Source organism: Lissotriton helveticus, chromosome 4_2 (genome assembly GCF_964261635.1).
Source record: "Lissotriton helveticus chromosome 4_2, aLisHel1.1, whole genome shotgun sequence".
NCBI classification, from domain to species: domain Eukaryota; kingdom Metazoa; phylum Chordata; class Amphibia; order Caudata; family Salamandridae; genus Lissotriton; species Lissotriton helveticus.
In genome coordinates, this window is record NC_136064.1 from 151,140,331 (window position 1) to 151,166,648 (window position 26,318).

Here is a 26,318-nt window from a genome sequence, read left to right on the forward strand (position 1 = left end):
TAGCAGGATGACACCTTAGTGGGTGGTGGGAGTTTCCCCTGAATGATGCATCAGGCTGTGCTCTTCCTCCACAATGCTAGCTCCGCCCTCCTGGGGAGCGACTGATGACTCAGCCTGCACCTGGCCCAGGAAGGACCGAAGCTTGTCAACAAAGTGCTCAAGCTGCCCCTGTCTTCACAATGCCGGCTCCGCCCCCCTGGGGAGCGGAAGATGTGCCTGCCCTCACACTGAATGCAGAAGCAGAAGTACCCACCACAAGTGCTCAGGAGCTGAGAGCAGTTATGCAGAGGCCCCCCTGGCCTGTAAGAACAAAAGAAACGGTGTATAAAAGTAGGAGCCCTGCTCCTTGTAAATAAAGTAAAGTAAAGTCCACATTTGTAAAGCGCACAATCACCCGTAAGGGTCTCTAGGCGCTGGGGGGCCGTCGGGAAGATTAAGCGAGCTATTGCCCAGAGTCACATGGTGCTGGGATAACCTGCCGCCGGAGCCGGGGATCGAACCGTGGTCCCCAGATTCCAGCGTCAGTCGCCCTGGCCGCGGCGCCACACCTCTCCCCAATCAGAATCCTGTTTTACCACGAAGGACCTCTGCCCGCCTAGAAGGAGAAGAGACGCTGGGAGAACTGGCCTGCTGCTTGCCTTGCTGAGAAAGGAGAGGAAAAGACTTGATAAGAAAAGACTTTGCTGCTTTGTGCTTAAACATTCTCCAAGGGCTTGACTGAGCTTGCCCCCTGACCTGAGCCACAGGACCATCTGGCTCAACCTGCCTCTGCTCGTCTGCCGGTAATTAACCGGGATATCTACTACTGCCGGAGTTGTGACCTTGGTGCCCCCCAGCCCCTCCCTGAGGCCGTGACCGACTGTGTCTCCTCGTCCCCGCCGAGGAAGAGCTCCGCTCCGTTGAGCCGCTCTCCCCCCGCTGAGGAGATCGCTGTGTTGACCGCCTGGGAAGGCTCGCTGCTGTGGTGCCCCCCAGCCCCTCCCTCAGGCCGTGACCGACTGTGTCCTCTCGTCCCCGCCGAGGAAGAGCTCCGCTCCGTTGAGCCGCTCTTCCCCCGCTGAGGGGATCGCTGTGTCGACCGCCTGGGAAGGCTCGCTGCGGTGCCTCACCCTCCCGCCAGAAATCCTTTGCCGGACTAAAACAGACCCAGGGGACAGACCCCCGCTGTCCGGACGCCGCGGGTGCCAGCCTCGCTCTGCCTGAGAGCCGCTGGGCACCTCGCATCTGCCGACAGAGAAAAAGCGCCACCGAGACTGTCATCGGGCTCGTGGCCCGCAACGTTACTTGACCCCCTTTGTTTCCTGCCCACTGCTCTGTTCATAAGTGCCCCCCGGCCTAAAGATCAGCTGTGGTGCGAGCCGCCCTTTCCAGTTGACTCGCACCCCTCTCTGTGTGCCTGCCTGCAGCTCCGCGCTGCGAGAGCGCTCCAGCCCCTCCCGCTGGAATCCTTTAGTTGTCGGGAAGCCGAGGCTGCAATCTGAGCCCCTGCCCGAGTGACTGGGGCTGCGCTGGGTCCTGGGGCCTCCCCTCCTCCTGGACAGCTTTGAGGTCGGTGTCCCCCCCCCGTGTGGGTCCCGCAGACCAGGGGGGCCATCCGCTCCACGAGACCCGGCCGGGCCGATCGCGCCCCACGCAAGAAGCGTGAGACTTGGGAGGGGGTCGGGAGATCACCCGTCTGAGGCGCCGCGAAGCGCGGCAGAGTGCATAACCAAACCCCATATGGCCTAGAGGGGTGGAAAAGTGCACAATCTGGGCAGAAACGAACAAGGAATTAAGGGAACACTGTGGAATACAACTTGAGATAAGAACAGTGCATTTTGAACTACAACTAAAAGAGAGCTTGCCTATTTACAACCTGTGGGCATACAGAAACGTTATTTGATCTTGTGATAAGTCTGTTCTAAAGAGTATATTTAATTTTTACATAAAGAAGCGTATTTTTATATACTCACAGCCTGGTGTCCATTTGTGGGGGGATTGGTATATTTTATTGTGTGTGTGACTACAAATGCTTAACTGACTAACGCCTGAAGAATAGCCTTGGCTGCTCACGCCACGCACCTAGAGGGTGAGCAAGGGTAATTCTGAAGGGTCATCCTTTGCCCTGACTTAGAGGAGAGGGTCCATGCTTGTCACAAGTACCTACTTGCGCCAACCAGGGACCCCCAATTCTAACATGTGTCATAATCTACGCCTACACAGCAACGATAATACCCGCATTAGCAATGTCAATGTGTGTCATAATCTACGCCTACACAGCAATGACGACACCGGTTCTAGAAATGGCAATGTGTGTCATAATCCATGCCTACAGAGCAACGATTATACCGGCATTAACAATGTCAAGGTATGTCATAATCTACGCCTACACAGGAGCAACGACCCCGGCATTAGCAATGTTTATGTGTGTCATAATCTACGCCTACACTGCAACAATAATACCAGCATTAGCAGTGTCAACGTATGTCATAATCTACACCTACACAGCAGTGATGACGCTAGCACTAGCACTGTCCACGTATATCATAATCTACGCCTGCCCAGCAGAGATGACACCGGCACTAGCAATGTCAATGTTTGTCATAATCTACACCTACACAGCAACATTAATGCCAGCATTAGGAATTCCAATGTATGTCATATTCTATGCCTACACAGCAGCGACGACACCGGCATTAGCAATGTCAAGGTGTGTCATAATCTACGCCTTCACAGCAATGATAATACCGGCACTAGCAATGTCAATGTATGTCATAATCTACGCCTTCACAGCAATGATAATGCCAGCATTAGCAATGTCAATGTAAATCATAATCTACGCCTACATGGCAACGATAATACCAGTATTATTAATGTCAACGTATGTCATAATCTACGCCTGCACAGCAGCGATGATAACGGCATTACCAATGTCAATGTATGTCATAATCTACGCCTACATAGCAGCAACTACACCGGAACTAGCAATGTCAATGTATGTCATAATCTACGCCTGCACCGCAGAGACGGCACCGGCACTAGCAATGTCAATGTATGTTATAATCTACGCCTAAGCAGCAGCGACGACACCGGTACTAGCAATGTCAATACATGTCATAATCTATGCCTGCACAGCAGTGACGAAACCGGCACTAGCATTGTCCATGTATGTCATAATCTACGCCTGCCCAGCAGAGACGACACGGGCACTAGCAATGTCAATGTATGTCATAATCTACGCCTACACTGCAGTGACGACACCAGCATTAGCAATGTGAATGTGTGTCAAAATCTATGCCTACACAGCAACGATAATACCAGCATTGGAAATTTAATTTGTGTCATAATCTACGCCTACACAGCAATGATAATACCCGCATTAGCAATGTCAATGTGTGTCATAATCCACGCCTATACAGCAACGATAATATCCGCATTAGCAATGTCAATGTGTGTCATAATCTACGCCTACACAGCAATGATAATATCAGCATTAGAAATGTCCATGTGTGCCATAATCTACGTCTACACAGCAACGATAATACCAGCATTAGCAATGTCAATGTGTGCCATAATCTACGCCTACACAGCAACGATAATACCAGCATTAGCAATGTCAATGTGTGTCATAATCTCCGCCTACACAGCAACGATAATACCCGCATTAGCAATGTCAATGTGTGTCATAATCTACGCCTACACAGCAATGATAATATCAGCATTAGAAATGTCCATGTGTGCCATAATCTACGCATACACAGCAACGATAATACCCGCATTAGCAATGTCAATGTGTGTCATAATCTACGCCTACACAGCAACGATAATACCCGCATTAGCAATGTCAATGTGCTCCGTAATCTACGCCTACACAGCAACGATAATACCAGCATTAGCAATGTTAATGAGTGTCATAATCTACGCCTACAAAGCAATGATAATACCAGCATTAGCAATGTCAATGTGTGTCATTATCTACGCCTACACAGCAACGATAATACCAGCATTAGAAATGTCAATGTGTGTCATTATCTACGCCTACACAGCAATTATAATACCAGCATTAGCAATGTCAATGTGTGTCATTATCTACGCCTACACAGCAATGATAATACCCGCATTAGCAATGTCAATTTGTGTCATTATCTACGCCTACACAGCAATGATAATACCAGCATTAGCAATGTCAATGTGTGTCATAATCTACGCCTACACAGCAACGATAATACCCGCATTAGCAATGTCAATGTGCACCATAATCTACGCCTACACAGCAACGATAATACCAGCATTAGCAATGTTAATGAGTGTCATAATCTACGCCTACAAAGCAATGATAATACCAGCATTAGCAATGTCAATGTGTGTCATTATCTACGCCTACACAGCAATGATAACACTAGCATTAGCAATGTCAATGTGTGTCATTACCTACGCCTACACAGCAACGATAATACCAGCATTAGCAATGTTAACGTATGTCATAATCTACGCCTACACAGCAACGATAATACCCGCATTAGCAATGTCAATATGCACCATAATCTACGCCTACACAGCAACGATAATACCAGCATTAGCAATGTTAATGAGTGTCATAATCTACGCCTACAAAGCAATGATAATACCAGCATTAGCAATGTCAATGTGTGTCATTATCTACGCCTACACAGCAACGATAATACCAGCATTAGAAATGTCAATGTGTGTCATTATCTACGCCTACACAGCAATTATAATACCAGCATTAGCAATGTCAATGTGTGTCATTATCTGCGCCTACACAGCAATGATAATACCCGCATTAGCAATGTCAATTTGTGTCATTATCTACGCCTACACAGCAATGATAATACCAGCATTAGCAATGTCAATGTGTGTCATAATCTACGCCTACACAGCAACGATAATACCCGCATTAGCAATGTCAATGTGCACCATAATCTACGCCTACACAGCAACGATAATACCAGCATTAGCAATGTTAATGAGTGTCATAATCTACGCCTACAAAGCAATGATAATACCAGCATTAGCAATGTCAATGTGTGTCATTATCTACGCCTACACAGCAATGATAACACTAGCATTAGCAATGTCAATGTGTGTCATTACCTACGCCTACACAGCAACGATAATACCAGCATTAGCAATGTTAACGTATGTCATAATCTACGCCTACACAGCAACGATAATACCCGCATTAGCAATGTCAATATGCACCATAATCTACGCCTACACAGCAACGATAATACCAGCATTAGCAATGTTAATGAGTGTCATAATCTACGCCTACAAAGCAATGATAATACCAGCATTAGCAATGTCAATGTGTGTCATTATCTACGCCTACACAGCAATGATAACACTAGCATTAGCAATGTCAATGTGTGTCATTACCTACGCCTACACAGCAACAATAATACCAGCATTAGCAATGTTAACGTATGTCATAATCTACGCCTACACAGCAGTGATGACACCTGCACTACCAATGTCAATGTGTGTCATTATCTACGCCTACACAGCAATGATAATACCAGCATTAGCTATGTCAATGTGTGTCATTATCTACGCCTACACAGCAACGATAATACCAGCATTAGCAATGTTAACGTATGTCATAATCTACGCCTACACCGCAGTGACGGCACCGGCATCAGCAATGTCAATGTATGTCATAATCTACACCTACGCAGCAGCGACAACACCGGCACTAACAATGTCTATGTATGTCATAATCTACACCTGCACCGCAGTGAGGGCACCGGCACTAGCAATATCAATGTATGTCATAATCTACACCTGCACCGCAGTGACGGCACCGGCACTACCAATGTCAATGTATGTCATAATCTACACCTGCACCGCAGTGACAGCACCGGCACTAGCAATGTCAATGTATGTCATAATCTACGCCTACCCAGCAGAGACAACACCGGCACTAGCAATATCAATCTATGTCATAATCTACGCTTACGCAGCAGCGATGACACCGGCACTAGCAATGTCAATGTATGTCATAATCTACGCCTGTACCACAGTGACGGCAACGTCAATGTATGTCCTAATCTACGCCTACGCAGCAGCGATGACACCGGCACTAGCAATGTCCATGTATGCCATAATCTACGCCGGCCCAGTAGAGGCAACACCGGCACTAGCAATGTCAATCTATGTCACAGCAATGATAATACCAGCATTAGCAATGTCCATGTGTGCCATAATCTACGCCTACACAGCAACAATAATACCAGCATTAGCAATGTCAATGTGTGTCATTATCTATGCCCACACAGCAACGATAATACCAGCATTGGCAATTTCAACGTATGTCATAATCTACACCTACACAGCAGTGATGACACCGGCATTACCAATGTCAATGTATGTCATAATCTACACCTGCACCGCAGTGACGGCACCGTCACTAGCAATATCAATGTATGTCATAATCTACGTCTATGCAGCAGCGATGACACCGGCACTAGCAATGTCAATGTATGTAATAATCTACGCCTGCACTGCAGTGACGGCACCGGCACTAGTAATGTCAATATATGTCATAATCTACGCCTGCACAGCAGCAACTGTACCGGCACTAGCAATGTCAATGTATGTCATAATCTACGCCTAAGCAGCAGCGATGACACCGGCACTAGCAATGTCAATGTATGTCATAATCTACGCCTACACAGCAGCGACGACACCGGCACTACCATTGTCCATGTATGTCATAATCTGCGCCTGCCCAGCAGAGACGACACCAGTACTAGCAATGTCAATGTATGTCATAATCTACACCTACACTGCAGTGACGACACCGGCATTAGCAATGAAATGAAATGAAATAAAGTATTTATAGAGCGCACGGTGGCCAAACGGCTTCCTGGCGCTGAGAGCTCTACTGAACAGAACAGACAGGGCCAAGGAATTTAGCTGGGGTAGGCCTGGGCAAACAAGAATGTTTTAAGCGCTTTACGGAAGTGTGAAAAAATAGCAATGTCAATGTGTGTCATTATCTACGCCTACACAGCAACGATAATACCAGCATTAGCAATGTCAATGTGTGTCATAATCTCCGCCTACACAGCAACGATAATACATGCACAAGCAATGTCAATGTGTGTCATAATCTACGCCTACACAGCAATGATAATACCAGCATTAGAAATGTCCATGTGTGCCATAATCTACGCCTACACAGCAACGATAATACCAGCATTAGCAATGTCAATGTGTGTCATAATATACACCTACACAACAACATTAATGCCAGCATTAGGAATTCCAGTGTATGTCATATTCTATGCCTACACAGCAGCGACGACACCGGCATTAGCAATGTCAATGTGTGTCATAATATACGCCTACACAACAATAATACCAGCATTAGCAATGTCAATGTATGTCATAATCTACCCCTTCACAGCAAGGATAATACCAGCATTAGCAATGTCAATGTAAATCATAATCTACGCCTACACAGCAACGATAATACCAGTATTATAAATGTCAACGTATGTCATAATCTACGCCTGCACAGCAGCGATGACAACGGCATTACCAATGTCAATGTATGTCATAATCTATGCCTACATAGCAGCAACTACACCGGAACTAGCAATGTCAATGCATGTCATAATCTACGCCTGCACCGCAGCGACGACACCAGCACTAGCAATGTCAATCTATGTCATAATCTATGCCTGCCAAGCAGAGACGACACCGGCACTAGCAATGTCAATGTATGTCATAATCTACGCCTACACTGCAGTGACGACTCCAGCATTAGCAATGTGAATGTGTGTCAAAATCTATGCCTACACAGCAACGATAATACCAGCATTAGAAATGTCAATTTGTGTCATAATCTACGTCTACACAGCAATGATAATACCAGCATTAGCAATGTCAATGTGTGTCATAATCTCCGCCTACACAGCAATGATAATACCCGCATTAGCAATGTCAATGTGTGTCATAATCTACGCCTACACAGCAACGATAATACCAGCATTAGCAATGTCAAAGTGTGTCATAATCTACGCCTACACAACAATGATAATACCAGCATTAGCAATGTCAATACATGTCATAATCTACGCCTGCACAGCAGTGACGACACCGGCACTAGCATTGTCCATGTATGTCATAATCTACGCCTGCCCAGCAGAGACGACACCGGCACTAGCAATGTCAATGTATGTCATAATCTACGCCTACACTGCAGTGACGACTCCAGCATTAGCAATGTGAATGTGTTTCAAAATCTATGCCTACACAGCAACGATAATACCAGCATTAGAAATGTTAATTTGTGTCATAATCTACGTCTACACAGCAATGATAATACCAGAATTAGCAATGTCAATGTGTGTCATAATCTCCACCTACACAGCAACGATAATACCCGCATTAGCAATGTCAATGTGTGTCATAATCTACGCCTACACAGCAATGATAATACCAGCATTAGCAATGTCCATGTGTGCCATAATCTACGCCTACACAGCAACGATAATACCAGCATTAGCAATGTCAATGTGTGCCATAATCTACGCCTACACAGCAACGATAATACCCGCATTAGCAATGTCAATGTGTGTCATAATCTACGCCTACACAGCAATGACGACACCGGTTCTAGCAATGGCAATGTGTGTCATAATCCATGCCTACAGAGCAACGATTATACCGGCATTAACAATGTCAAGGTATGTCATAATCTACGCCTACACAGGAGCAACAACCCCGGCATTAGCAATGTTTATGTGTGTCATAATCTACGCCTACACAGCAACAATAATACCAGCATTAGCAGTGTCAACGTATGTCATAATCTACACCTACACAGCAGTGATGACGCTAGCACTAGCACTGTCCACGTATGTCATAATCTACGCCTGCCCAGCAGAAATGACACCGGCACTAGCAATGTCAATGTTTGTCATAATATACACCTACACAGCAACATTAATGCCAGCATTAGGAATTCCAATGTATGTCATATTCTATGCCTACACAGCAGCGACGACACCGGCATTAGCAATGTCAATGTGTGTCATAATCTACGCCTTCACAGCAATGATAATACCGGCACTAGCAATGTCAATGTATGTCATAATCTACGCCTTCACAGCAATGATAATGCCAGCATTAGCAATGTCAATGTAAATCATAATCTACGCCTACATGGCAACGATAATACCAGTATTATTAATGTCAACGTATGTCATAATCTACGCCTGCACAGCAGCGATGATAACGGCATTACCAATGTCAATGTATGTCATAATCTACGCCTACATAGCAGCAACTACACCGGAACTAGCAATGTCAATGTATGTTATAATCTACGCCTAAGCAGCTGCGACGACACCGGCACTAGCAATGTCAATACATGTCATAATCTATGCCTGCACAGCAGTGACGAAACCGGCACTAGCATTGTCCATGTATGTCATAATCTACGCCTGCCCAGCAGAGACGACACCGGCACTAGCAATGTCAATGTATGTCATAATCTACGCCTACACTGCAGTGACGACACCAGCATTAGCAATGTGAATGTGTGTCAAAATCTATGCCTACACAGCAACGATAATACCAGCATTGGAAATGTAATTTGTGTCATAATCTACGCCTACACAGCAATGATAATACCCGCATTAGCAATGTCAATGTGTGTCATAATCCACGCCTACACAGCAACGATAATACCCGCATTAGCAATGTCAATGTGTGTCATAATCTACGCCTTCACAGCAATGATAATACCAGCATTAGAAATGTCCATGTGTGCCATAATCTACGCCTACACAGCAACGATAATACCAGCATTAGAAATGTCAATGTGTGCCATAATCTACGCCTACACAGCAACGATAATACCAGCATTAGCAATGTCAATGTGTGTCATAATCTACGCCTACACAGCAACGATAATACCCGCATTAGCAATGTCAATGTGTGTCATAATCTACACCTACACAGCAATGATAATACCCGCATTAGCAATGTCAATGTGCGCCATAATCTACACCTACACAGCAACGATAATACCAGCATTAGCAATGTCAATGTGTGTCATAATCTACGCCTACACAGCAACGATAATACCAGCATTAGAAATTTAATTTGTGTCATAATCTACGCCTACACAGCAATGATAATACCAGCATTAGCAATGTCAATGTGTGTCATAATCTCCGCCTACACAGCAACAATAATACCCGCATTAGCAATGTCAACGTGTGTCATAATCTACGCCTACACAGCAATGATAATATCAGCATTAGAAATGTCCATGTGTGCCATAATCTACGCATACACAGCAACGATAATACCCGCATTAGCAATGTCAATGTGTGTCATAATCTACACCTACACAGCAACGATAATACCCGCATTAGCTATGTCAATGTGCGCCGTAATCTACGCCTACACAGCAACGATAATACCAGCATTAGCAATGTTAATGAGTGTCATAATCTACGCCTACAAAGCAATGATAATACCAGCATTAGCAATGTCAATTTGTGTCATTATCTACGCCTACACAGCAACGATAATACCAGCATTAGAAATGTCAATGTGTGTCATTATCTACGCCTACACAGCAATTATAATACCAGCATTAGCAATGTCAATGTGTGTCATTATCTACGCCTACACAGCAATGATAATACCCGCATTAGCAATGTCAATTAGTGTCATTATCTACGCCTACACAGCAATGATAATACCAGCATTAGCAATGTCAATGTGTGTCATAATCTACGCCTACACAGCAACGATAATACCCGCATTAGCAATGTCAATGTGCGCCATAATCTACGCCTACACAGCAACGATAATACTAGCATTAGCAATGTTAATGAGTGTTATAATGTACGCCTACAAAGCAATGATAATACCAGCATTAGCAATGTCAATGTGTGTCATTATATACGCCTACACAGCAATGATAACACTAGCATTAGCAATGTCAATGTGTGTCATTACCTACGCCTACACAGCAGCGATAATACCAGCATTAGCAATGTTAACGTATGTCATAATCTACGCCTACACAGCAGTGATGACACCTGCACTACCAATGTCAATGTGTGTCATTATCTACGCCTACACAGCAATGATAATACCAGCATTAGCTATGTCAATGTGTGTCATTATCTACGCCTACACAGCAACGATAATACCAGCATTAGCAATGTTAACGTATGTCATAATCTACGCCTACACCGCAGTGACGGCACCGGCATTAGCAATGTCAATGTATGTCATAATCTACACCTACGCAGCAGCGACGACACCGGCACTAACAATGTCAATGTATGTCATAATCTACACCTGCACCGCAGTGAGGGCATCGGCACTAGCAATATCAATGTATGTCATAATCTACACCTGCACCGCAGTGACGGCACCGGCACTAGCAATGTCAATGTATGTCATAATCTACGCCTACCCAGCAGAGACAACACCGGCACTAGCAATATCAATCTATGTCATAATCTACGCTTACGCAGCAGCGATGACACCGGCACTAGCAATGTCAATGTATGTCCTAATCTACGCCTACGCAGCAGCGATGACACCGGCACTAGCAATGTCCATGTATGCCATAATCTACGCCGGCCCAGTAGAGACAACACCGGCACTAGCAATGTCAATGTATGTCACAGCAATGATAATACCAGCATTAGCAATGTCCATGTGTGCCATAATCTACGCCTACACAGCAACAATAATACCAGCATTAGCAATGTCAATGTGTGTCATTATCTATGCCCACACAGCAACGATAATACCAGCATTGGCAATGTCAACGTATGTCATAATCTACACCTACACAGCAGTGATGACACCGGCACTACCAATGTCAATGTATGTCATAATCTACACCTGCACCGCAGTGACGGCACCGTCACTAGCAATATCAATGTATGTCATAATCTACGTCTACGCAGCAGCGATGACACCGGCACTAGTAATGTCAATGTATGTAATAATCTACGCCTGCACTGCAGTGACGGCACCGGCACTAGTAATGTCAATGTATGTCATAATGTACGCCTACGCAGCAGCGATGACACCGGCACTAGTAATGTCAATGTATGTCATAATCTACGCCTGCACCGCAGCGACGGCACCGGCACTAGCAATGTCCTCGTACACCATGATCCATGTGCAAGCAACAACATTGTTACCAATAAAAGCAAGGTCAATGTATGTCATGATCTAGGAATGGAAAAGAATGCCAATATCGGTAACAGAGACAATGTACGCTATGAAAACCGTACACAAACTATAGAGAATTCCAATAAAAGTTACACCGGTGACCGCCACATTATTCTTAGGAGTTTCAGTGAACTCGTACCACTGCTGTTGCATTTACCCACGGTGACCGTCTCATCAACATCAAGTCACAGATATGTGGTCAGATAGGCGCTGTGACCTGCACCCACGCCTATTAAATAACAGGCCAAGTTGGGGTCTCTCTTAACTCAAAGAGAAATGTACTCCCTGAGAATACCTTGATCGTTCAGACAGCTACATAGTTGCACCACAAACGGGTCTGTGGCAATTAGCACTAATAAAACACGTTTCGCCAACAGCTCTCATTTCACCCACAATTTCCCCAAATCTGGATTCTTCATGTATATTGAAACACTCAGCCAATCAGGACACAAAATGTACACCACATGTAGTTAGCTCACGTTCCTCATACTGGACACATGGATCCATATTCTCTATTTCGTTTGATCAATCTATTAGTCAATCAGTAATTGCTACTAAACCCAGAATGACCCGCAATTGGAAGAAATTGGACTCTGTCAAATTCAATTCTGTTTTATCAGGTTCAATGCCCCTTACTAAGGTCAGTAGCATTGATCAAGTGGATGTTATTCATCGCTGGTTTACGTCTGCGGCAGACATTTGTCTTCCACTTCGAAAGCAGACATTTAATATACATCACCCTCCCGCGCCATGGTTTAATGACCATCTAAAAAAAGAAAAAAACAACTGTAAACATCTTGAGCGGAAGTGGCGTTTTGACTACGATCCACAAGCTAAACTACAGTACAAAGCAGCTTTAGCCATATACCATACTCTCTGCAAGATAGCCAGAATTGAATATGTCAACTCCTCCATCTTAAATGCCCAAAACCGTCCTAAAGCCTTGTTTAAGGTGGTGCAGGAAATTTCTGGTGCCACTAGTCAACCTAAGGGACCATGCCTAGATAAAGCACAATGTGACTCTCTAGCTGATTTTTTTGTTTCTAAAATCGAAAGTATATATGCTGACTTTGGCCCCTCTAACGTTCACTCCGCCTCTGAATCTACTACACCCACTACCCCTGATGTCCTTCAGTCGGCAGTTGCAGAGATTACTGCCTGGGACCCCTTGACTCCTTCTACACTACATGACATAGTGAAAAGTATCAAATCAGGTTCCCCGTTGGATCCTTTCCCTCCCTCAATTTTGCTTACACTAGACCCTTCTTTTATAAAGCTCATCTTGGATTTACTAAATACATCTTTGAGGGAGGCCAAGGTCCCTAATTCATGGAAACATGCAATGGTCGTACCGTTGCTGAAAAAGGCCAATGCAGACCCTAAAAATCCCGCCAACTTCCGGCCAATTTCGCTCCTTCCAGTCTACTCTAAAATTCTGGAAAAGCATATAAATAAAAAACTCACTAGTTTCATTGAATCTCACAACATCTTACACCCTTCACAATCTGGTTTTCGTTCTGGTTTTTCTACGGAATCCACTCTTCTGGGAGTCTCTGAAACCATCCGTCATCTGGTAGACAGAGGGGAGACCGTGGCACTTATTCTACTGGATTTAGGTGCCGCATTTGATACGGTCTCCCACCCCATTCTGATTAACATACTGAAGCTATCTGGCATTACCCATTCTGCCCTTGAATGGCTCATCAGTTTTCTGTCCGACCGGACATTTCAAGTCTTCTCGTCCACCTCTGCATCCAAAACTCATACATCTGCATATGGTGTGCCAAAAGGTTCCATTCTGAGCCCCCTCCTTTTTAATTTATATGTCAGACCTTTGGCTGCCATTGCGGAGCAAGCTGGGCTCTCTATATTTTCATATGCAGATGACACACAGATCATCGTCTCTCTTTCCACCAGTCATCACTCCACTACTTCTTCCCTCCGACATGGTCTCAACAATATTGCCTCTTGGATGCACAACAATAAGCTAAAACTAAACGGAGGGAAAACTGAACTCCTCCTGTTTGGCAACAATCCTGCCTTATGGGACCCTCTCACTGGCCTACTCAAATGGGCACCCCTCCTAACCCTTCAAAAACAGCCCGGAACTTGGGAATAATATTTGATGACCAGCTGTCCATGAGTGAACATGCCGTGAGAGTCTCCTCCGTTTGTATAACTATCCTCAAATGGTTGAGGAAAATCACCTGGATGCTTCCTCTGGAAACCCAGAAAACCATAGTCCAGGCGTTAATAACATCTCGCCTTGACTATGGTAATGCTCTCTTTCTAGGAGCAGGCAAGGAGGTAATCCGTAAACTACAAACGGTCCAGAACATGGCAGTCCATCTATTGTGCAAATTACCTTACAAATCTTCCACATCTCTGTACCGTCGTAGCCTTCATTGGCTATGCATTGACAGTCGCTGCAAATTTAAGGCTCTCTGTCTTAAACATAAAATTAATACTGGTAAGGCCCCTCAGTATCTGAAATCTTTAATTCATCCATACCTTCCTGCCCGCACTCTTCGCTTATCCGGGCAACATAAACTTCAGATCCCTAGGACGAAGAGAGCCAGAATGGGCGGTCGATCTTTTGCTTTTCTGGCACCTTCCCTGTGGAACTCTCTCCCTTTGTCTATTCGGACTGAACCCAACTATCTAAAGTTCCGAAAAGACGTAAAAACGTGGCTTTTTGATCAATAAACTTTGCAACTGTACTCCCTCTTTGTTAGTTTAGTGCCGGGAAACCTCTGGGTAGCTGTGCGCTCTATAAAATTAAATATGAATAAATAAATAAATAAATACACACTGGCCCACACTAGCTCTCCCCGAGGACGAGAGCCATCTGTTACCATATCAGGTTGCCCAAAGAATTTAGGACAGGAATCTCCAGTACATGTCCAAGAGGAAAGCATGCTTGCAAGGTTTTCAAGACAAAAACTGGGTATGCAAATGAGCTCCATTTAGGTCCATTCAATGCACATTTATCTTATGTGGTTATCATGAAAATCGGGCATGGATCTGGCCTTCCTGAATAGATGTTGGACACCCCTTCTATAGAACTGTAAGTTGAGGGGAGCTGAAGAAATAGGGATAAGATATAATGATGTGTGAGAAGACAGAACAAACTGGGGGGAAATATTCAGAACAACTGGGGAATCTGCTGTTAACCCACAAGGGGCATGTAACTTTCCAGAGACACCCGGGCCCCCGCAGCAGGTCTTTAATCATCGCTGCTGCCTGATTGGACCTGGAAGAACATTTTAGCTCTTTTTTTATCTGACATACAGAGACTTTGCCCCTTGGGCACTTTGAAGAATTTCTTATCACCCTTTTTTCAGCTGTTTAATAAATGATTGACCACTTGTGTACAGTGACTTGTCTTGGTGCATTCACTAGAGATTAAGAGATTTGACCCAGGACCTCAGATACACTGAGACCATGGCAGACTCTATGAACACGTGAATGGATTTGTTATTTTCTGAGCCTTGAGAAAGCCCCAAGCGTATCAGCCATACGGGGCGTAACACGTGTTGGCTGTCTCCATTGTAATGTACAATAAACAGTACCTTTTCATCTGAAACAGAACATGGATTTACTTTCCTTAAATAAATAAATATTTGTCAAAAATAAATGAAAAGCCATTTTGATTCCTTTTGGGAGGACACCCCTGTCTTGGTTTCAAATTATTCATGATTGGGGTAAAAAGGGTCCAAGCTCAATTGGATTGTTTACCTTCAGCAAACATTGGGTATTTCAAAAACAGGAAGAGGTTGCAGGACCCAACATACTATTATTTTGTCTGCTGCAATAGAGGAAGCTGACTGCCACGGGTGAGACGCTGCTGCATCTAAGGGATGTGAGACACTGCAATAAAGGATGATGTTTACCGAGGGTGGGAGTGAGGGATGTGAGACGCTGCTGTAGGCCAAGGGTGGGAGTGAGGGATGTGAGACGCTGCTGTAGGCCAAGGGTGGGAGTGAGGGATGTGAGACGCTGCTGTAGGCCAAGGGTGGGAGTGAGGGATGTGAGACGCTGCTGTAGGCCAAGGGTGGGAGTGAGGGATGTGAGACGCTGCTGTAGGCCAAGGGTGGGAGTGAGGGATGTGAGACGCTGCTGTAGGCCAAGGGTGGGAGTGAGGGATGTGAGACGCTGCTGTAGGCAAGGGTGGGAGTGAGGGATGTGAGACGCTGCTGTAGGCAAGGGTGGGAGTGAGGGATGTGAGACGCTGCTGCAGTAGAGGCTGCTGTATACCAAGGGTGGGAGTGAGGGATGTGAGACGCTGCTGCCACACCTCTTGTACTCAAGCTATGAATAGTTCCGCGAGGGGTGCAACAGTACAACAGACAGTGTAAAAGGCGGATGGGGGAAGGAAACAAAGGACACCAAGATTGTAGCACTGCACTGAATACAACAAAAAAACAGATGGCAATAGTAGTTTAGAGAGGTAAAAAACAAAAATGGAGTTTAGTGAAAACAAGCTACTATTAATACCAAACTATGTTTTACGAGGACCGTTCGATTATTTGAACTGAACGGATTTGACATTAGTCATCCTCGTAGAAGCAATAGAGAAGCAACAAAGACCAACTGGGACTCAAAGGAAATATTAGTGCAAATCAAGAATGATCACAGTATGTTCACGGCATGGGGGATAGAGTTACAATAATTGAACCCTCCTGCTATCCAGGTCCATCACTGCCTGAAGACAAAAGAGGTACCTCTATCTTAAGGGGAGCTACAGGAGCAGGTCCAATTCGGGGCAGTTTGGAAAACTTAGGGATTATTAAGTACCCTAGTAGAGAACAGGGGAATCAGGATGATCAGAGGACCTTTAACATCAACAGAGCAACAATCCAGGAAGGATCCGGGGAGTACATCAGGCCAGCAATAACTCAGATCTGACAAGAGGATTACCAGATTACCATGGGAGCAAGACCGGCTGAACATCTGCTCCTGGAACGTTCGTGGACTTAAGAATCTCCTACAGTATCAAGAGACATTTCTACAAAACCACAATATAATTCTGATGCAGGAAACATGGGGCCAGATGTAGGTAGGCTTTTACCGACCGGTAAAAGCCTTTTCCTATGTAGGAGGCTATTTTACCGATTCGGTAAATAACAAATCGGTATTTACCGATTCGGCATTTACCGAATCATCATTTACCGATTCGGTATTTACTGAATCGGTAAATGAGATGTAAGAAGCACTGTAAACAGTGCTTCTGGGCTTTAAGAATTCGTTATTTACCACCAACTATTATTTGGTGGTAAATAAGGAATTCTTATGTAAATGCATAAATATGCATTTACACCTGTGCCATGTGACAGACATACATGCCCTTAGGGCATGAATGTATGCCACATGTGCACACCAGCACTAATCAGGGGTGCAGCAGGGTGTCAAAGTGACACCCCGCCACCCTTGAATTGTTCCCAATTTTACCGAATCGGTAATTATCGATTCAGTAATTGACATTCATTCCTATGGGCCTCCAGGCCCAAATGAATGAATGGCAAATACCGAATCGGTAATTACCGATTTGGTAAATAAATACCGAATCTTAACGATTCTGTATTTTTTTCCGAATAATTACCTACATAGGATTTACCGATTCTAAAATACCGAAACGGTAAAATTCGGTATTTTAGAATCTGTAAAACCTATTTCCCTACATCTAGCCATGGTGCCTAGAGCCAACACAAATTACTGGATACACACGTTATCACGTATTGGCAGGTAAAACATCAATTTTTGGACATTCAAAAGGAGGATTAGCCCTCTACTGTTCGACAAGGTTCAAATGGCAACTAGAACATTTAGAAATTGGGACAAATTGTATCCAGGCAATAAGAATTGTAAGAAAGAATGAGAGCGTGGACAAAGAGCCAGCGCCAGAAAGAGAATATTTTTAAAAACAAGTTGGAAAAGATGGGATTGAGGCTCCTGAACGGAAATATAAAAGAAAACACACCGGCAACTATTACATTTCGAAGTGGGAATATTAGTTCAACTATAGGTCACACCCTAGTAAATGAAGCCGCATCGCAGCAGGTATGTCGCTTTCAAATTTGTCCCCGCATGGAGAGTGAACATTTTCCACAGATCATTGGATTAAAATATAAGACAGAGCTGTATCATGTATCTAACAACCTACTCTCGGCCCCTGTAACATATCATTTTAAAAGTTTGAAATGGAGGGGTAAAGGGATGGGGAGAATACTAAAGGAGGTATATTCACATGTTGGGAGTCCGGACACAATAACAAATAAACAAAAAAGGGATAAAAATTAGCAAATAAAAGAATGGGGATTTTAAAATAGCATGGGAACGATTAATAAGTACCATACTAGAACAATTCACAATAAAAAGGCAGACATGTTGGATCAATGGGAATCGAAAGCAAAACGAAGGAACAAAAAAGCAAATAAGGTACAGCAAAAACTGCGCAGAATAAAATTGTAATTTTCTGAGAAAGCAGTATTCTAATGACACAGCTTAAGCAAGGGAAAAGAAGTGATAAAACAGAGTCCAGAAACTGAAAACTCAGTATAAGAAAAATTGCTGGGAAGTAAAAATAAGATATCAAATGGATCTGTGGAACAAATTGCTCCTAGCAAGCAAACAACGGAATAGTAAACGATTCTAGCAAATGGTAATAGGCCTGTCTTTAGGGCACACACGACACCAAAATGCAGGTATAAACACTGCTACGTGGGAGAACATTGGTGGGAAATATATGCCGAAACAGAGGCAAAGGAATGCAAGATCATATCGTGAATGACAGAAATACGAGTATATGTCAAACATCAACAAGCGTGGCAACATCACCAAATGATAAAAGGGACACATTGAATGTAACAAACAGCTTGGAAAATGACACACCGGCCTTGGAAATTAACCAACTAGAAAAAACTATAAAGAATCGAAAATCAGAGGGAGCAGCAGGGCTGGATGTTATACCTAACGCTCTTTTTAGAGAAAATCCTTCTTATTGGGCAGAATACTTTACCCCACTATTTAATGAGCTGTATATTACGAACACCGTCCCAGATTCCTGGAAAGGCAGCATTTTCCAGACCATATATAAAAGCGGAAATCCTCGATTAACAAAAACCTATAGCATCAAAGCATTCACATTCTTGTGGAGGTAAAGCTATATGCAGCCTGTATGCTGCAGCACCTGATATCGCGGCTAGAAGTAGACAACATCATGCCCCAACCACAAGCAGGGTTTAGGGCAGGAATGGGGAGCCTAACAAACCTAACATCCCTGACACCGTTGGCAGAAGAAGCTAAAAGAAGAAAAACGCAGCTATATGCCTGCTTTGTAGATCTGAAGTCTGCCTTTGATCGAGTGCCACGGGAGGGCTTGTGGAAAAAGATGGCTGCATGGGGTGTACTGAATAGCCTATTAAAGGCAATTAAAGAGCTACATACAGGAACTTGGGAACAGGTCAAAATTTGTGATGGCAAGAGTGTAATCAAAGTTTACACCAATAATGGATTAAAAGAGGGGTCAGGCGTTTCAATCAGGTGTTTGTTTAGCGCAACTACTCACCCGTAAGGGTCTCAAGGCGCTGGGAGGGGGGGTTAGCAGGCTCCAGTCCATCAAGGAGTGGTTCTGTCGAAGAGCCAGGTTTGAGGGTTCTTGCAAAGATGGGGAGCGATGTTATCTGTCTGAGGTGAAGCGGCTGGGCGTTCCAGGCTCGGGCCGCAAGGAAGGATAAGGAGCGGCCTCCCGATCTGGTCTTTCTGGTGCAGGGGACCACAGCGTAGGAGAGCTCGACAGATCATAGGGTGCTCTGAGGTGCGTGGATTTTGAGTCAAATGTTCAGGTATGCTGGTCTGGTGTCATCGAGAGCCTTGTGGGCGTGGGTGAGCATCTTGAAGGTGACTCTAGCTTTGATGGGGAGCCAGTGGAGTGTGCGCAGGTGCTGGGAGATATGGCAGTGTCTTGGCAGGTCAAGGATCTAGTCTTGTGGCGGCGTTCTGGATGTTCTGTAGCTTGCGGGTAAGGTTTTTGTTTATTACGGCATAGAGTGCGTTGCAGTAGTCGAGTCTGCTAGTGACCAGGGCGTGAGTGACAGTCTTCATGTGTTCGAGGGGGATCCATATGAAGGTCTTACATAGGAGGTGAAGGGTGTGGAAGCAGGATGATGAGAAGGAGTTGATCTGGCGGTTCATTTTGTGCTCGGAGTCCAGGATGATTCCCAAGTTGCGTGCGTTGTCCATGGGGGTGGGCGGGCGTCCAAGGGTGGGGGGCCACTAGGTGTCCATGATGAGTACTTCTGTTTTGTTGGTGTTCAGTTGTAGGCAGCTGTGTAGTGGCCCCATGCCTCTTTAATATATATTTAGTAGACCTCTACAAACTATACGGAATGTCAGGGCTCATCCGCCCATACTGGATCAAGAAGATACGGAATATCTACAGTACGCTGACGATATTCTCTTATTGAGCCAAATGTCAATAGGACTTCAGCGAAGTATGGAAGCCTTAAAAACATACTTGGATAAAAATTGGGCTAGAGCTAAATCTGAAAAAAACTAAAGTGGTGAAGTTGGTGGACTTGAAGATCAAGAATTACACCTGGTTCTTGGAAGGGAACAAAGTTGAGGAATTTAGGTCATACAAATACCTACGACTTATCGTGGAGCATCAAATGAAAGGTAAACAACATATAGAAACAATGCAGGCAAAAGCCCAATCCTTAAACTACGGCTTCAGAACGCTAAGAACGAAACAGAGCTGTCGTCCATTTGACCATCTTTTAACAGTGATGAGTGCTCATTTAATGCCGACAGTGACTTATGATGTGGAGACATTGAAAGGACGAGCAGAAGGAATTTTAAATAAAATCCAAACAAGAGTTTACAAATCCCTGTTCAGCATCACAAAAACGACATCTCCAGCACAGGTGTGTTTTGAGTTTGGGCTGCTGAATCAAAAATACCAAAGTATGCAAAGGAGCCTTTATAAAACTATGTTGGAGACTACGCGCATCAGAAAGAGGGTCTATCAACTATATGTGCTGGTAGGAAATAGAGCAGCAATTACAACAAAAGAAAAAAGATTCTTGGGGCTATCGAAGAACTTGGAATAGAAGATGCTTGGAGTGCAATTATTGATAAACAGCCCTTTTATAAAGTGATAAAAGCTACTAACAAGCATCTTTCATACTTAACAGATAAGACAAGCCTTGTACTCAGACGTCTTGCCAGGACAGGGATTAATTCCTACAAAAAACGACCACACCAGGATTATCTTACAGTACACTTTTCATTAAAAATAGAACTCCAGTTTATGCAGTACTGTTTTGAAAAATGGGAAATAAAAGACCTGCTGCCATCCTGGAAGGATCAGATATCAACAAAGATTGTTGTTTATGTAAATATAAGGAAGAAACTTTTGCATACATAATCTGTGTTTGCCCGAGTTACCCGACAGAAAGAAAGACAATGTTGAAAAGAATCTTTAGAGAACTAGAAATAAGAACATGCAGGCAAGCAGTAACCCATTGGATGGGTGGCTCCTCTATACCGCTTATATGCCGGGGAATTATATTTGTAAAAATAATCATGAAAGAATTAGAGCAATCATTTTAGGGCATCAGCACCTTGACAAAGAAATAGATCTGGGAAGCATATTGTATTGGTCAAATCTACAGAAATTTAGGTTAAAAGAGCGATTAAAACAAACGAATAAAGACAACTCACTTTAAAACCTGTGATAACGAGAAAGAAGACACTTGAATTAAATTGTACCTCTGCATATTAGCACTTTAAAAACTAGCTCTTGTATATTGAATAATGGGTTCGCATAAAGCCCTGAGAAAGATTGTCATGTACAGAGTAGCTCGTTTTTCAAACTGAGGCAATACAAGAACTGTATTAATGTAATTTGTATACTTATTTTTAAAATTGAAGTACAAGTTTGTATTAAAAGATTTGTCAGAAACGTAAGTTTATAATCACATTTTATGAAATTAAATTAATGAATGAATGTGTAACGGCTTTTATTGACCAAAAACATATAATGAATAAAATACGAAATATAGGCGACAGCACCGAAATTAAGTCCAGGAAAAACCTGTTCTTACCACGGCGAAAGGAGGAGACACGCTTTATTTCTCCTTGTTTTTGCTGTTTCCATGTGTGCTGCGTTCTGCAGCACAGACAGAGACAGCAAAACACCATGTATTGTTTTTGTGCAGGAAGGTGTCCATTCCTGCACATAAACAATCAATTAAAAAAAACGTATGTTTTGCAATTCCTATGTGTGCTGCATTGAGCAGCACACATAGAAGTTACAAAATGGCATTTAAAGATTGTTCATATGCAGGAAGGGGGACCTTCCTGCTCATAAACAATCTTCCCAGCAACGCAGACATCCTTGCCCTATGGTGCAAGGGTGCCTGCGTTGGCGCTAGGCTGCTAAATGTAGTGCCATCACAGGGGGAAATATAGGACTGCACCATAGTGTCTTAAATGTGGTGCAGCCCTGTGTTTCAGAAGTGGCGAAGTGCGGCGTTAAGCCAAGGAGGCTAAAAACATCTCTGCCACTTCTCTAGTAAATATGCCCCCAAGTACTGAGAAGGCTACAGTAAACAAGCATTGCTCATTGGAGGGACAAACTCAAGATGACAGCCTAAAGCAAATAAACCCAGCAAACAGCAAGCAACTGTGAGTTACAACCACAACGTCAACAGAGAACAGTTGGTGAAATGCATTCCCAGGGAAGCGTTCAGAATACCCAGAAGAAGTCTGTGCTGTCTGGTAGGCTTTGACCTAAAGAGAAAAGGTGACGGAGAAAAGAACAGACAGTCACAAAAAGAATGTGAAAGACAGAGAAATGGTGACGTGAAACAGGTACAGAGAATTAAACAAAAATAGAATGAGTACTGAGTAAAAGATGGGCGTAAGAAAAAGAAAGGAAGTGAGACAGAGAGAGAGAGAGATAGAGACAAGAAGAGAGAGAGAAAGAGAGAGAGGAGGGAGAGAGAGAAAGAGAGGGAGAAAAAGAGGGAGGAGAGGAAGAGCGAGAGAGAGAGAGAGAGAGAGGGAGAGAGAGAGCAAGAGATGTAGAAGACAGAGAGAGAGAGAAGAGGAGAGATAGAGAGAGAGAGGGAGAGAGAGAGAGAAAGGGAGAGAGAGAGGGAGAGGGAGAGAGAGCATGAGCATGTGGTGTAATGGCCAGAACTGCCGAAATTGTGTCTGAGGATTATAGTTTGAGTCTTGGTGTCGACTCAAGAGCCTGCGATTCTGTTGAGTCACTTGAATTCCTCCATGCCTAAAAATCCCAGAATCTATGACTTGTGTAAACAAACCAGATAGTTTAACTGTCACTCATGTAAAGTGCTCCAATACTTTCTAGTCAAGTAAGTTCTATAAGCAACTGCAAAAAATAAAATGTTTGTGGGAGTGGAAAGAAGCAACGAAGTGAAAGAAAATGTGCGCTGTTGCAGGCTAAGCATAAACAAGAGATGAAAGTTGTAAAACATGCATGCACTCTCAGAAGAGTGCCTAATGGAATAAAAAAAAGAAAGCACTATGTAGTGCGCAGTAGCCTCAGGGGAATGAGGCAACAGCAAACCGGAGTAAGTGAAAACATGGGCCCTCGTGTGAAGTGCTCACAAACAAACAATAAAGTAGCTTCTAAAAGAAGGGAACAGTGGACGGATACAAGTGGTAGAGAAGCACTTGGTCCATGCTCCAGGGGCGGGCTGAACACAAGAAGAGGCATGATCCATGCATGCCGTGGGCTAGTGGGAATGACGAATGGGAGAGCGACAAAGGAGTGAACAAATGGAATCTTATGGGCAGCTGAAGCCACACAGTGAATATAACATGTTTCTTAGAGAGCACATGCACTGTCTAGCCAAGACCTAAGGAGCACTTTACTGGATAATAGGATATACAGACAAGGCAATATTGTGTGCAGCCCGTGGCTAATGTTCTGTTCACGCGCTAAGATATGAGATGAGTCGCCGAGAGTGTGTGTCACTGCAGCATGAAAGGCATGTCATAGAATGCCTTGATATACACACAGGTTGTACTGTGCCCCGCCCCAGCCCTGATGTTCATTATAAGGGACATGAGAGCAGAGAGGGGGCTCTGTAGTCTGTCCCAGCAGCAGGGCTGTCTCATTGTCCACACTGGCTTATACTGTGCAGTTTCTAGATGCTCTGGCCTCCTTTGGGTTGAGTGTTGTGGTGTTCCTTGGAGTGTGTTGGTACTTGAGTATCTTATCTCCTGTGTCTGTTCGCCTCTGGGTGTCTCAATAAAGCAGCTGGAAGCTCCCACGTCATGAGAGGTGCTGTGGCTCAGATCGTAGGATCAGGGATTCTCCTCAAACAATGTCCTGAGCCTTGCATGAGATCCACATTCCAAACACTTGTTTCAGATCCCACCCCACAAAGACATTCTGCTATTTCCAGGGCACACACTGTCTGAACAAATGGCCTATAATGTGTGAGGAGAATGCACTCCCAAGCACCTTACCTTGTTCCAGAGATATCACCAGGATACTTTCAGGGTCCCCTCACCCAGGACGGCAGGTCCGGGCAGCAGTGTGGTGAGCAATGCCACAGCAGATGGACATTTATAGGATTTCTTAGAGTGGAGGTTGCTTGGAGAGAGCCACAGAGCTCTCCCTGTGGGTTTGTTGGTTTTACATCTCTTCGACTGTACTTCAAGACAATACGCCAATTAGCGCCTTTGCCTATTCCCTGGTCACAGCCATCCCAAAGGGTTGTTCTTGTTAATGAATGAATGAATTATCTTTCAATAGTTCTGTGACAAGCCATTAAGATGATGGGTAGTTTGCTTGTTCTAAAAGCCTTTTTGGCTATTGAAAAAACTAAATAAAATACAATTGCATGATATGGACTGAGATAGACTAATGATTCTCCAAGATTGTGTGTTCGAAGGATTTGTGTTCCAAAAGCTATTGCTATTATATGTCGCGACCACTCGATTCTCTGTTCTGTCTTCTTGCCAAGAGCCCATGAGCTGTAAAAGCACTAATGCCCAAGCAATCCTCTCCTGAAATTGTCTTCACCCCTCTTGTAAAGTCCTTCTTGTCAAGGATGGTGGACAGTCTCCACTGGGGGTAGATTCGCTAAGATTTCACACCGTGTTTGCATCACAAAAGTAGTGCAAATTGACGCAAAATCTTTTCTTACCAACTTACCTTATGTTGGAAAAGCACGTGAAAGTATCGCCAATCAGTGCATAGAACTGCTCTATAATACTTAGCGCCAAGGAGATGTTCCCTGGGTAATGCGTGGGTATTCCCATACAACCACCTTAGGTTTGTGATGCAAAATCCTACTTACAAAAAAAAGTAGACAGGGTTTTGAGGCAAATAACAGCTCCCTTTTCACATGGGCGCATTGAAGCTGAAGTGCTTTTATTCTTTATTCTGACTTTGTATGTGTGCTGCACTCTACATCACACATACAGAGAGGCCAAAGTTTGATGTGAGTCTACGCATAGTATTTTGTACTGGGAGAGCATCCTTGCAGTACAAAACCTTTGCTAGACACTCGCACACACACTTGCACTATCGTGCAAAGATGTGTCCATGGTGCACAGCTGCGCATTCCTACGCCGGCGCTAGGGTGAGGGGAGGGGAGCTGGGAAGCCTTAGAGTAGAAATGTGCTTCATAAGTCAAGATAAGACAAGATAAGATAAAATTAGGAGAGTGCCATATTTCCGTAACGGTGGCGCTCAACCTGCTCTCACCTTCTCACGCAATGCAGCACAGCTTTTTTCACTGCTGTGCTGCGTTGCATGACATTTCACTAAATCTGAGCGTGGGTCTTTTGGAAGGATGTAACAAAGGGTAGGGGAGGACAAGGATCAACTGTGATCCAGTAGGGCTTTGATTACCATTCAGAGAAAAGAGAATGGAAGGTCCGGCCGCAGTCGTAGCCCCAGATATCAAGACAACAAGAGAGATGACTGGGCTGTTCCTAGGGGGAGAAAGAAAGAAGGAGAAGGTCACTAAGGTATAAGGGCTAGTGCTCAATGGAGGACCACCCCTGGGTATCCAATTTGTTGGATATAATGGCCTCACACACCC